Source organism: Struthio camelus, chromosome 14, assembly GCF_040807025.1.
Source record: "Struthio camelus isolate bStrCam1 chromosome 14, bStrCam1.hap1, whole genome shotgun sequence".
Lineage (NCBI taxonomy): Eukaryota > Metazoa > Chordata > Aves > Struthioniformes > Struthionidae > Struthio > Struthio camelus.
Genome location: NC_090955.1, coordinates 16,538,741 through 16,553,304, shown reverse-complemented (window position 1 = coordinate 16,553,304; position 14,564 = coordinate 16,538,741). Strand labels below are relative to the sequence as shown.

Here is a 14,564-nt window from a genome sequence, read left to right as displayed (position 1 = left end):
ACTTGTACATGCACTTGCAGGTGGTGGGAGCTGTTTTTCATATTGTTGGCACAAGGCCACATAGCAGAGCCATACACCTTCATTTTTTAACAAACTCATGTTTTTTCAGGTGTTCATTTATCTCTATGAAGAAGTTTCTTAGACCTGTAACCTCAAGTTTAGTATGCTAATGGGAAGAGGTACTCTTACTGCAAATAAACAGGCATTATTCTGTATTAGATGTAAGAATTTAACCATATAATTATTTTTAGATTATTTAAAAATATTCTTTGCACTTGTAAGGATGATGAACATGGAATAGTAACAACACTTGGCATTCGCAGCAGTCTAACAAAGGATATAGCAGGTTTTCCACCACTGTGAGTTTTACCATCAAAGTTGCATATCTTCAGAACAGTCATGCTTGGGTTCCATCTCCAAGATGCTGGCCTAGAGACATGAGGCACTGTGTGAAATATATGGCCTGTGTTATAGAAGTATGAAGGAAATTATTGTAATGCCACTTTTGGGCCGTAAAAATTCATGAGTCCATGCTGGTTTTGGCAATGGAAAGATACCATGAATAAAGTGAACAGAGGAAGAAAGCAACTAACGATTATTTTCTTGAAAAAAAATAAAGCTTAGGAAAAAAAGCTTAGCTAATATTAAAAAGACAAAAATGTATTTCTTTAGGTGCATATTATTATCGATAGGATTAATATAAGCCCTCTGCTCAAGTGAGCCAGGCTTTTAATTCACTGTTAAGAACAGTTTTAAAATTGCAAAGCTGATTGATTGAGTTTCTCATGATTTAAAAGAGTTCTGAGTTTATACTGAATATCTGTTTGGAAATTTAGGAACCGACTCTCTTTTTGCTACTCATGACCCATTATGACAATTATGATTTTCCTACAGGGGTATTGTCAGTTCTTATTTCTCTTAATACACTATATTTTGACAGCAATGCAACCTAGGAGTTGAATTACTGACTGGTTTTTCATTATCTGAGAGGCCTTTGTTATTTGACAATTGTTACTTCAAGGCACCTTTCTATCTCCTCTGCAGTCAATAGAGTTTTATTATTGCCTTTTAGAGGCTAGGGATCGGCCTCTGGTTTTTCATTTGTGCATTTACTCGATCCCAAGAGCTGGCCCTTCTTATCTAAACTAAAAGTCACTTTCTCATCCATTAGTCCATGTATGTTAAAGATCAAAAGTTTGGGAGATTTGTTGTTGATTCTAATCTCACAGCTTTGTTCTTTATTTACTCTTCTTGGTGATTCTGTAGTTTTTGAAATTTGCAAAACTTGTTTGCAGCATCAGCATGGAAGTACATCCTATAAATAAAAAAGCTGGAATCTCTGGAAATAGCTTCAGAGGCTTCCCCACACCATGTTAAATGGAATAGTCTGTAGTTTCCTGGTATTAATCTATGTTTTTATTTTACACTGTAGTATTATGTTACCACTTGTTTTTTCCTAGTCTTTTGAGATCAGCCCTGAAATGTTTAAGGTTATAAAAAAGAAATAATATCTTTAAAGAATGTTAAAACTTTTCTAATTTCTGCTTACTTTTATGGGCACTGTGGAAGATGTTGTGCTGTTTTCAAATCTTGCCAGGATCAAACCCCTTTAACTCCCACTTATTTCAGTGTTTCCTGAACAAGCCTGAAAAAAAAACCCAAAGAACAAATGAAAATGAAGGTCACTTACAACTCTATATTTTTCTAAGTTTTAAAATGAGAATAACTTTAAAAGTCATCAGTTACTCCTAGGAGAAGAACATGTAACAGAAACAGGCTACTGGGAAGGAAGTCAATGCGCAATAACATTCGATTAACCAAGAGTAACACATACGTATTGCGGACAAGTTAATATGCCACTTGTCCACTGAGTGGAGCAGCAGGAACCGTTAGAAATATTCTGTGGAAATCCCGGAGTTATACGGTATAAGCTAATGCTGATAGTGTAGGAACTGCCTTAGACAGTGCTTGTTCTGTACCTGTAAATGTCCTTGAACGAGGTAAGCGATTCTGTTCTGCTATAGAAAGAATATAGATATTTTCAGCATTAAAAAAGCTAGACTTTTTCCTAGCAGTTGTATCCTTTTGTGTCGTACCACTACTCATCAAGATACTTCTGACAAAAAGTGATAACTGCTACCCGCAAACAGAGATACTAAAGACACTATTTTCTGAAGCCACACCGCTATAGGCATTGCATTGTCAGTGGGCTACCCATTGCCCATTGCTGAGCACCCCCAGCACCTTTGCAAATGAAACCTGAGTCTAAATATACGATTTCTCTCAATCTACAGTTTAAAATTACCCTTTTAAATAGCAATGTTGTCCTCCAAACCACTGTCATCCACTAACAAGTATTGGCAATGGCATTTCCCTTAGACCTCGGCCCAGCCCAGGAGCTCGGAAGGGATCTGAAACTGTTCCTGGTCTTCCTGGCTTGCTCTTTGCTCTTCATAGGTGCCTTCACTGTTCCCAGAACCATCCTTCAGTTCGTTTATTTCGGTATTTGCAACCATTTCCTTTGCTTTTTTTGAAACTTTCGTGAAAGGAATTTTTAAATTATTATCGTTTGCACGTATAGGGCTAGGAAGAATAAAGGCTGTAAATATATACAGGCACAAATATTTACACTGTAATTCTGTGTTTTCTTATCTTGGACACTAAGTATGGTGTACTATCTAGTCTGGGAAGGTAGTGATAGCCTGCGACTCAGGTGGACAATATCACACACAATTAATTTGAAGTATTTTGCCCATTAAAAATGGATTTTCAGCAATCATGGAGGTGAGTTGCACACTGAGTGAATCATCAGGCGATAATTTTAAACAAATTCATGTGAAAAAATGTTAAAATTGACTTGGAAATAGTTTGCTAATAAAAAAGGGGCTGTGACTGCCAAATGAAATATCAGGTATGGATAACTTACAAAGGTCTAGTTTTAATGTTTTTGTAAGTTCTGATACATACAAGCTTCATTTGTAAAGAGGAATTTGCATATAATCCTCTTCAACCTTCCCCTCAATTTTGTTTCCAAGGAATGATCACCTACTCGTGTTTTTCAGGTAGTGTTTTATAACATGCTTTATTCACTCCCTGAAGAGTGTCCCTCCCAGTAAAATCCACCAAGCAAACACAGTAGATTTCAAAACGCCTATCCTACTAAGCACTTTCACAGGAATTTTGCTGAGCTTAAATGTCTTCAGTATGTGTGAGAAAGTAAATATACATGTAACAAAGAGTTCTTCCTTCTCTGGGCAACAGCATGTTATATAATGGAAGAAATATTATTCTTGGCATGATAATTAAAAAGAAATATCACATTAGAATAGTATTAGCCCACAAAAAAGCTGGGCTTACAGCTGGCAAGCCATATAACTTTATAGTAGGGTGAATTTATTTCCGCTGTGCTAGGAGCTATATTGGTGATGTGTCAGAAGCCTTTGGCTTCTGTTAGTTTTTGTAGTAACATTAATACGACTGAAACCATGAAGTGTTATTTTATATAATAATTTTGCAGGACTCATCTTCTCATTTCAAATGGCCAGTACTGAGTGAAGGCCACATGGACAGGATTCAGAACTGCTTTGTAACAAAACAGTGATTTCTTAATCTTAGGGATTTCTCCTAACAGCCACAGAATATTAGAGGTTATATATTTATGGAATTTGTCTTTCCCATTCCCTCTTTCTTCTTTTGTGCTCTAGCAAGGCTCCTGCCATCCTGATCCTGCTCTCCTCCCTCTGGAGCACCTCTCCAGGCAGCAACTGGGCTGGGCTGGCTGCAGCCAGAGAGGCGGTGCTGGGCACTGAAGCACCCACCAGTTACAGCGGGAGTTTGCACTTCTGTTAAAAGTCCATATGAAAGTATGCCTTTAACGTCTTGCAGGGCAAGCATAGGACCTTGGGGAGGATGGGAAGCTCTCCAAAACCAAATGCTTTGTCCCTTTTCTTCTTTTCCTGAAGCAGTAGATCGGTGCTATGATCTCGGTATTGCTGATGGGTGAATATCACAGTTTTGCTTTAAATGGTTACATCCCCAGAGTTTGCTGTCGGTACCAAGAACCTTCTGTAAGGAGAAACTATTGAGGACATGGAGTAATGTTACTGTCAGAAAGAGCCAAGGAGATCACCACTGCTTTGCTGTTTTATCTTTCCTGCACAGCATTTCACGTCCCCCTCAGGCAGGTGTAAGCACAATTTCCCCCAAGGAAAAGATATTTAACAAAACAGAAGAGGAAAAAACAATCCATTCATTTCAGTCCTTAAAGTAATTATCAAACGATATAATCCATCTGTAGCCATGTACTTAACTATTGCCAAGTCAGGGAAATCAATGGATTTTAAGTGATTCTCTGTCCCAAGGGGACTGACAGAACATCATTCCTTTTTCTCACAGTATTTCAGTTTAGCCCAACATCACAAAATGTTGATTACTATGACCAGGAGAAGTCCTACCACGTACTGTCACTATGACCATGACCAGTAGTATATCAGTGGGCACACTGAGAGCAGTTGCAACATCATCTTCAGGTGGAGAAATCGCCTTATTTGCCTCCACATGAAGCATGGGTTCTGCAATCTCTGGGTGTTGCCAGGTCCCTGGAAGTAGCATTCTCAGCATTTTTCTGAATAAATATTTGGAAGGTGGTTGGACACACCTGCCAGCAGCTGCAAAAGAGACTCTTGATTCCTACCTGTTAGAATGCCAAGGGCTCTTCCTTCATTATATTTCTATTATATTTTCCTACAGTATGTTTTATTGCCACTGTTCAATAAAGAAGACGACCAAGGTGAAACTTCCTGGCATGATAAAACTATTCTACCCTACTCTGTTTTATAAAAGGGTAAAACGTTGCTAGAAACACCAGAAGCACTGGAAGAAAAATGAGAGAAAGCGCGTATCATTATGTATAATCTTTCTTTTCCTCCACCTTAAAGTGACTGCTAAAGTACTATACTTACCAGGGAAAAAGAGCCTCCATCCGCGAGCAGCACGCGCTGAGCCCACAGCAGCTCACAGGGAGGCTCGGCCCTTTCAAGCTGAGGAAATCCTGGGACAGACGGCGCTGCGGGTGCGCCAAAGGGCCGGCTGAAGCCCTGCGCCGCTTTAAGGGTTATTGTTTTCTTGTCTGTCTGGGTTTTTTTGGTGGAAATGGTGGCCTTTTAGATGCTGGTTGCGTTTTCGAGGTCGCAGTGTGTTAGAGAGGGTCTGCTTGCTCTTGGCACCGTTGAGGGCCGGGTCGTTGGGAGCCTCGACGCGTAGCGAGAGCTTGTCAGGAAACCACAAGACATAGTTTCTCTGCGTGGCGATAATCTGCAGGGAGCCTGGATAGCTGTAATGGTACATTGCTGCTTGCTCTATGTCTGGCTTTGCATTAACTCTTCAATTTGCTTGCTTTGGCTTCGCTGACTGTTAAATACATACGAGCGGGGTCACTTTTGACATAGTAAAAAACCCGCTTCCGGAATCGGCTCCCGAGCTGCTAATAATGGAGCTCTGTCGCGCCCGCTCGCCGCTGCCTGCGCACGGGGTTTGCTTACGCAGCCTTGCTGAGGTAAGTTGCCATCTCACCTTTGTTTGTTATTGTGTTAAAACAGTGAGTAGTTACCAGGGCATCAGTGATGAGTTAGGGAGTTTTGCCGGAATAAAAGTTACTATAAAATTTAGAGGTTTTACGTTGTAAGTGTTAGCAAGCGCAGGCTGTTTTGGAAAGGGGTTCTGTCTCGCACTCCTGCCTTCGCTCTGCCAAACTCTGGTAAGCATGGGGCGTCTGGCTTTTTTTTACCCTTTTTACCATTTTCAACTTTCAGATTCCCGCTAGTATTCAGGACACACAGTGGTTTAGAAGTTTTGCCATTTTTACCAGGCCTGGACTATTTCATTCCTATTTTCTCTAGTTCTTCTCTGTTTTAGTTGTTTAGATACAAAGACCCTGATAAAACTGGTAGCTGGAACCTCCAAAACCTACCGTTGGGGCTGAGGATTGCCTTCCCCTCCTCTCCCTGCTGCCCGTAGGTCCAGGACAGCGCTCGCAAGACTGCAGAAGCACCGTTTCCTCTCCCATACACAGACATGTCCACAAAATACAGTTTCTCAGACCCAACAGATACAAAATATGTTAACAGATCCGTGGACCAAGATCCGCAAGAATTCATGGCTACAGGAAGAAACTTGGAGCAATTTTTGCTAGACCTAGTTTTTGTTTGTATTTACTGCTGCTTTTATCTAAGCAAATATGCTTTAAATACATTATATTCCTCGCTGATTGGAACTAGTAAAAACAGACAAAATAGTATTTGACAAGAACAACCTATTATTTGAAATATATTTTTCTTGAATGACTATCATCAGGATTAAATGAACTTTAAAAATCCGTGTTTTCCAATATCACACCTAGCCAACCTCAGATTTGCAATCCAGTAGTTTAATATTGGATTGAAGAGAGACACGCAAACAAAAAGGAAGCTTTAACAACAGCAAGGAAGGGACAAGCAGCGTCTGTCAGAGAGCACAACAGATGCCTCCCTATGCAACTTGCTGTGTCACCTTAGCTCGCAAAATGGAAACTGGCTTTCCAGTTGGGCAAGCTGCAGAAATAGAAAGATGCACCTTAGAAAAAAAATCATATCAGAGCAGCTATAGAGCGACATATACCAGAAAATATTTGGCTTGGCTGGAGTGTGGGTTTAGGGTTTAAGCAGTTCTTGCTTTTCTCAGGTTGGTTTATGCATCATTAATAAGGACTGTGCTATAGTTAGTTCAGTCACACAGAAGCTGCTCCCAGGATCTCAAAATCTGGAACTATGCTAAAGGTACAGGTCAGAATAAATACATGATGTTTATAACTTATACTTAAAATGAATAATGCTGCATTGTCAATTCTCAATTAGCCATGGTCGCTTATTTGGTCTACGGATTATGTCTGCTGTGGACTCAGAGCACTTGAACCTGGCAGATTTCTTAACGGAGATAAAAACGTTGCGTAAATGCATCTGTTCTGCCTCCAGCATCAGCTCTGCTCTCCTCAGGGGAGACAGCCTGGGGCAGAGTAGAGCTCCCACCGCAGGGGACAGCCGGTGCCCCTGAGCCCCCTCTCCAGTTCCTGGTCCAGGAGGCTGCATGTGCCAGGCCCGTCCCTGTCCTGGGACCAGGCACAGGCTGCTGTAACCCTGTGCCCATCCGCAAGGGCCTTCCTGGGACCGCCAGGGTGGGCAAGGAGCTGCTGGTGCTCCCGCGGTCCTCTTGCTCTTGCAGAGCAGCTCGTCAGTCCCCACGTTACCCCGGTCCCCTGCACGCTACTTCGTTTACCCCTAATGCGCTGGCTTTGTCCGTAGTGGTATATCCCAGCCAAGCTAGCCCGGGCTCCTGGCAGAGACGCTTGGGATTTTCTGCGTTTCACGCCTTAGAGGTTTTCTCAGCATCCCGTAGGGAAACCCAAATGAGGACAAAGCAATGGTTGGCTATTACATTATCAGAGAAAGAAATAATGTAGCTGTGAATAGTAAATTACCAGAGAGGTAGTCGTCATCATTGCTGTGAGCGTGGCTTTGGTAAGGGTGGTGGCGCCACAGCAAGGTCAGGTGCAGCAGCAACACCGGGTTGCTGCAGAGGTAATACCTGTTTAGCCCGATGGGAAGCGTTATGCTGTATTTGTATGTGGCAGGACCTGTTGTGACATAAGAGTGATCTCAGACGGTCATAATAGGAAGGCTTGCATATAAATGCAAGGTACGTGCAAGCATGTGTCAGAAGGTCATATCACCTTAACGTGGGAGGGACAAAGGATTTTCTCCTGTAAGTCTGATTTAGAAGTTAAAAATACCTCCTATAAAATGTTGTAATGTTTTTCTTCAGATAACACAGATACCCTAAGACTAATTAAAAAAAAAAAAAAGCTATTTCTAGAATTCTTTGGGTGGATTGAATCCTGGAAAATATCTCTGCAGAGAGGAGGGGTTAAGAGGACTGAACTCTGATGGCTCTATTTCCAGCTCTGATAATATATTCCAGAGTATCTTTTTGAAAAAGATCCTATGAACTTCAGTAGAGAAAAATTGAGCATTCTTTTATGCAGGCAGGTCTTTTCCTCAAGCATAAATATCCCACGTCTGTTTTTCTGAGATAAAGGCCATATCGTTACCAGACCGATGGCTTGAAATTCTTCTGTTTGAAAAGAAATCCTTGTAAATAGTGTGCTGCTTAAGCAAATGCTGATGACGTCCAATAAATATTTCACTGAATTTGCTGTACAAAAAGCAAATTGTGCTAACTAGCACCTTGCAAAATTTAATGCAAAGTTAATATTACAGAATGTTAGAACAAAATGAAAGTCATAAAACTACTTTCTGTGTCAGTGTATTTGGAGTTGTTATGCTTAAAAGATGGCAGTCCCTTTGAGATTTTTGAAATTATTCATATACCTAAATCCCATGGAATTAAATGAGAATTAAACTGAAAATATAAGTAAGAGTTTATTTTTGTTACTTATTTAAATCTGGATTTCTTAAGAATTTTAAACATTTCTTCAACTTTTATTTTAGTTAAAAAGTGAAAAACTAAGTATGCAAGCAGTCATGTTCCTCAAGTGTGGTATACATGGAAATAAATCCATCATCTAAAATTCAGTAAAAAGAAAGTCAGAAGTCGTATACATTATAATAATGTGTAATGTACAAGAATATGTTATAGCAGTTTTAGATCATTTTCAACCAGTGCTGAGCTCTATCCTACACATAAAAACAAACAAGATACAAATCATTACTCCATTCTCTCTGGATCTTTTCTGATTTGTTTGTTTCAGGATGCTTGACTTGTTTAAAGAGTTTTAAGATCATCTTAGCCTTTTCTTAGGACATGTAACATAAAAAATAAAAAATTTCCCCATATAACAGTAGCTGCTGGTGTCCTGTGTCAGGGTATTAACCTTTTTAACCCTGTCAGTTGACTGGGGCCAGGAAATATAGACTAGTCTTTTACTACTTTTCTGTGTGTCACAACTTTATTACACATCACATTTTTACTCTTCTGAAGTGTCTGTAGTACTAAAAAAAAAATAGTCTTGTAAAGAGAATGCGGTGTTACATGGCTAAAAAGGTATGTAGGATTAAATGCCATATATTTTATCAAAGCAAGGACCTTCTTTGTCCAAAGTGCATTATTGTTGCTCTGTAAAACCTTAACATCAAAGGAAGATTCAGGGTTCTGTTTCATATTTTGTAAAGGTGATCTCTGGGCAGTTCTAGTTGAATTATTCAATAGTTTGCTGTATATCATTTTGCTGATGACAGGAAAGCTGTCTCATACCTTTAGTGGTGTCTGTACAAAGTTGGCTTGTCTTTCAAGTTAGTATAAGGTCTTATATTGCTGATTAGCAATAAATGTTTCAACTGCTATTATGGAAATATTAGTTCCTACAGACAATAATATTGTGCATTGCTTGAAAGTACAATATTATTCTCTTCTCGGAGGGCTTGTGCACATCCTCCATTCAGAAGGATAATGAAGATTACATGGGCACTTCACAATCTCTTCACAGTAAGATGGCATCATGTTGCTAGAAGAATTGAGGACACCCTTTAATTTATAGGAAAATATTTTTTTAACCACTTAATTATAAATCTACAGAGACTTGCACACTCTTTTCAATAATCCGGATCCCCCAACAGAATACTGTTACTTCCGAGTAAGTATGATTATTTAAAGCATATAACAGCTATTGGCATTTCAGGGCAAACTGCAGCTCAACCCTTGTCTCATTTCTGGGATTATATCCTATGTAACAGCCTGGCTTCTTGATCCTTGCTCTGTGTCTGCTCTTCTGGATAGTTGCCCGTTATTTACTGTTCATCTTTGTGCAAAAGCTTCACCTACAAGCACTTTTTCTTCTGGAAAGCAACTGCTTAAAATGACTGAGAGAGCGTCCTCCAAATGGAGCAGCCTCTGCCTGACAGAAGACTTGGAGTATCACAGAAAAAGGAGTCTTTTGTCCCGTTTCTGTCCAGGTCTCAATCCCTTTGCCTGGCTCAGATGGGTAGCGCTCCTGTTGTCTCCGTGCTGGGCTGGGAGCTGCCGTATTGCCGGCGCCTCCATCCTGCAGCTCCCCGGGAATCCCTCCGCTTTGCTCACACCTTGGTCACCGTTTCTCCTCCTCAGGAGTTAGAAATGCATAATGTTTAGATTCACCTTTGATGTAAGGTTCATGCAGTTTGGTGGGTAAACCATACCAGCCTGCATGGCTCCGGGTGGATTTCTATTTCCCAATTCGTAGCAAAACCACTATTATCTTGGATGCCTTGAAGTTCTTTGCCTCTGGCTGCTTAGTTTTGCTTTTTTCGTCTTTTTTTTGGTTTGTGTCATTTGGTTTCTTCCTCAGCAGCCTCCTTTGATTTAACGACTGCCAGTCAGGCAGGGTAATATCAAATAGATAACCTGAGGGAAACGTGACATTTATTCTTAAAATTATTCCCCATAACCGTTGTCCCCCGCAGCAGGGTATTGCTTTGGGCAAACTTAAATATGATCTAGGGAGTGTTCACAGGAAACTTCATGGCGACTGGGTGGGATTTCGTTCCCCAGCCTTTTTGTTTCTCCTTGGCAGTTTGGTGCTGTAGGAAGCAACGGCACGTGCCGGTGGGCCCAGCCTCGGCAGCAGGCGCTGCTTTGCCAGCTGCGGCGGGATTGCAGCTTCATCCCGAGGCCGGTGCACCTCAGCCCCTCAGGCACCCTCGGGGGGCTGGCTGCCTTTGCTGCATTTTGGGAGCTGGGTGTTTTGTGGATGCTATTAGTCAGGGTGGCAGTAAGAAATAACGTGAAGTTTTCCCATTTGGCGAGATGATGCAATACTGCAATAATCAGGAAGTAGGCAGACTGATGGCCTTTTGCTTGACTGATTTATAAGTGAAGTAGACAAAATAAAAGAGAATACACTTTAAAGAATAATCCTACCTCAGACTTTTCATCTGAAACTAGTTTGAGTTCGAGCTGGTCACTGTTCACATTTTCCATTTCTTAAGCTAATCAGTACTCATAGTTTCCATTTTTTTCTAAACTGCTCAGTATTGAAAATGTCCACTTCTTAACAAATGTTAACTCATTCTGACCTGGAATAAAAACATAGTATTTTTGAAATTTTGCACAAAATCAGATTTCCTGGAAAAAATGTTTCCTCAGCATTTTTATTCCAGAATTATAAATTATCTTCTCTACATTTTGACATACTTACGGTTTGGCAAAGTTTTCAGTGTTGTATACCTGTTTTTTTCCTCACTAGTTCATGATTTGTCAATGGTAGCAGTAGTCTCATAATGCAATAATTGGAGTCTCATAATGCAATAATTGGTATAGTCTATTTATTTTTAAATAAGGAGAATAAGGGCTCATCTGACTGAAAATGTCTTGTCTTCCTTTTGTTTGCAGTCCCTCATTAAGCACCCCTGGCAGCACTGGAAAAAAGCCCATAGTCACTGGTATGCTTGCGTGGTGCAGTGCAGAGCAATGCAGAGAGGTTAAAGAGGGTCCTGAACTCAGCAGAGCTGTGTTAGAAAAGCTGAAGAGCCCAAGTGCAGCAGCGTGCCCCCACAGCTGCACTATTTCCTGTTTTTGAGATGAGATATTCACACGAGCCTGGGTATCACTTCCTTCCAGCAGTGCATGCTGTGGAGTACAGTGGCTTTTCAGCATTATCTGATTTTTTTTTGGTGGGGAAAGAACGGTAGACCCCTGCAAAAATGAGCTTAAATCTCCAGATAATGGGTTTCCTCTGCTTTATCTTTTTTGTAGACTCCTTAAAAGTAGTCTGTGGACTCTTGAAGAGAATGGTGGAATTCAGGTTCACATCTTTTGTTTGGCTCTTGATATTGTGCAACATATTTCAGTCTGTGCCAAGGACCTAAGGAAAAGTAGGCTTTGTGTTTGTATTATGATGTGATAGGCATCAGGAGTCTTGCAGAGCATGTACTTCTGCTGACTTATCATGAAATAAAAACTAAAAGAAGAGTACTGTACAAATCTCTGCCTGAAAAATTGAGATCATACATGACATTACAAAATGTTACATTACAAAATATCTGAGTTAAAAAATCCTAGTGAAAATATACTCAATTCAAAATATTCTTCCTGAAAAAGTTTCATCCAGATTTATATGATTTTGTGAAAAAGAAAAAAATTTTTGGAGGAAGAAATTTTGATTAAAAACTCCCAGACATCTCCAATATATATTTGGAGATGGACCACACGTTTCTGTAGTAGATTAATTGCAAATAAAGATGTAGTTTAACCAAAATTTCTGTTCTAAAGGGTATTCTTATTCATTGATTTAGAGGAATGAAGAATTTGTTATCCTTCTTTTTTCCATGTCATAGTTAGAGCTTGTGTAACCAGGGAAAATGCCTTAAACCTTCACTTTGTATTTTAGATGCAAATCTGTTTGTTTTTTGAAACACTAAACACGCGAGGAGATAAATATTTCCCTGTTTTACTATGATAATCAATTTTGCCCATGACAATTAAAGTTGCAAGATGTTTGGTTCCAATGACCTGTTAAAGAGACCAGGAACCATTTACTGTAACGTACATCCTTGCCTTGTCTTGCCTCCCCTCCCTTCCTTTCCCTATTGTCTTTTTCCAGCACAACATATATGATTGCTTTATAGCAAATATGACACATGACCATTTTTATAATGGTTATCTCTTTCTGGCATATTGTTTTAATTTCTACTGTTAGTCCGTCTTCATTTTCTTCTTATAGTGGGCATGACTGAGAGTTTGGAACTTGTTTTTAGATTTTTGGCCATATGCAATTAAATAGTAATAAAGTTTTGGTCACTTACTTCAAAATGCTGAAACAACATATCCTGTTTTAGGGTTTTGGTTTTTCTTTAGCGCACTAATATGGTGTTCATTATCAAAGGACAAAGGGCACTCTGAATTGTAATAAGGATTTTCTGGCTTTAAATTCCATTACTTGCATTAAAACCACTTACTGCCACTAAGAAAAATGAGGATAACTTTGTACAGTTTGTGGCAAATAGGCAGTCTTTTGATATCTTAAAGCAGAATGTTTCAGTTAATAGGCCTTTACTTGAAAGTCCCCTTTCACACCAATGCTTGCAAGTGCATGCTACATTTTTGTTTAAGTCTGACATCCATGAGAAGACAGCCAAAATCTGTTTCTTATTGTGCATTAAAGAGGATTCTTTGGAAATTGCTGAATAACTGAGCAATATGCTCTATATCATTTTTACTGATGACAAGGGAGATGTCATCTCTGGTGCATCTGTATAAAGTATCGTCTTGGATAACTTCTGTATATTGCAATCTGCTTCATTTCTTCAAATAGGAAGCAGTTTCAAAAGTCCTGTTAACTGGCAAATACAAAAATATTTCACTTATATCCATGTAACTAAAATGGAGCATGCTAACTCTTGGGAATCAGTGTATTGAGTGTTCCATTAAAAAAAAAAAAAGGGGGGGGGAGGAAACCCTTGTACTGAAATCAAGAGCAAGGCTATTTTTTTTCAACACAAATATGTTGTATCTTTTCAACCATTCAGGTCTTTGCCTCAGGGTGTTTAACAATCACAGCTGCAACAAGTTGGTTTATCTTCCAGTAAAGGTCAGAACAGCTGGTCAGGCATGGAGATGAGCTTTTATTATATTTTGGTGTTTAGATTTATTTTATTCTGTTTATCACTTTTGTACTTGGAGCAAGAAAGGGGTCCCCTTCACATAAAACCCTTCTGAATGGAGACGCAGGCTACCTCCACGCTGCCTGGGGCCAGGACAGCTCAGATCTGGCCGTGCAGCTCTGACTCCTCTCTGGACCTCGCCGAGGAAGGAGCCTCCAAGTCTATGTGAGCACTTTGCCTGGTGGTGCCCGAGGCACAGCTTAAAATAAACCGATGCTCCAGCTGCCCTCTGGTACACTTAGCACAGGAGGCTTAATTAAAAAAAGGGAGAGTTGCTCCACAAAATGGAGCTGAATAGCTGTCAAACAATGCGAATTTCCTGTAAACAGTCCCCTTCTTCGGAAACAAAACAAGAACAGAAGAGCCGAGCACAAGGGCAGAAGGAGACAACAGGAGGGGGAGAGAGCTGGGAGCCTCCCTAGGAGCAGCTGGGACAGCTGCATACCATCACGGGCCGCCACGGCACCACGTCAGCCGCCGAGCCGTCCAATGCGCGTTTTTTTAAGGGACAGTGAAGTGGTTGGTGGGCGATGGTAGAAAAGTGATCCACCATGACTGAAGGAATGTTCTTTACCAAAAATAAAATAATTCTCTCCGCGTTGTCCTCAACAGGGTTAGCCAATGACAGTCAGTTAACATATTTGCCTTGTATTTTAACTTGTAAATGTTTGGAGCGCCTATTACATGCTATCTCAGCCTAGAGCCTTTCCTTCTAAGCCCCAAAGCCACACTTCTACAACATCTTCGTTAAGTCTGAGGGAGGGTTGGCCTGAGGCTATTTTAACAGTATTCTTAAATGAGCCTCTCTTCCCTGTGGCTGTGGCATGGACTGCTGTCACAAATATTCATCCCTGGATGATCTTCTGGATTTGTCACGTT

At 40.3% G+C, this 14,564-nt stretch overlaps 1 long non-coding RNA gene across 1 annotated transcript; it reads right to left on the bottom strand.

Moving 5' to 3' along the window:
• Positions 1-212: 212 nt before the first annotated feature.
• LOC138060957 (uncharacterized) lies at positions 213-5,304 on the bottom strand. Its single transcript, XR_011134471.1, has 3 exons — positions 4,962-5,304; positions 1,550-1,645; positions 213-429 (listed from the first exon to the last, which is right to left on the bottom strand). It is a non-coding gene; the product is annotated as an uncharacterized lncRNA (long non-coding RNA).
• Positions 5,305-14,564: the final 9,260 nt, after the last annotated feature.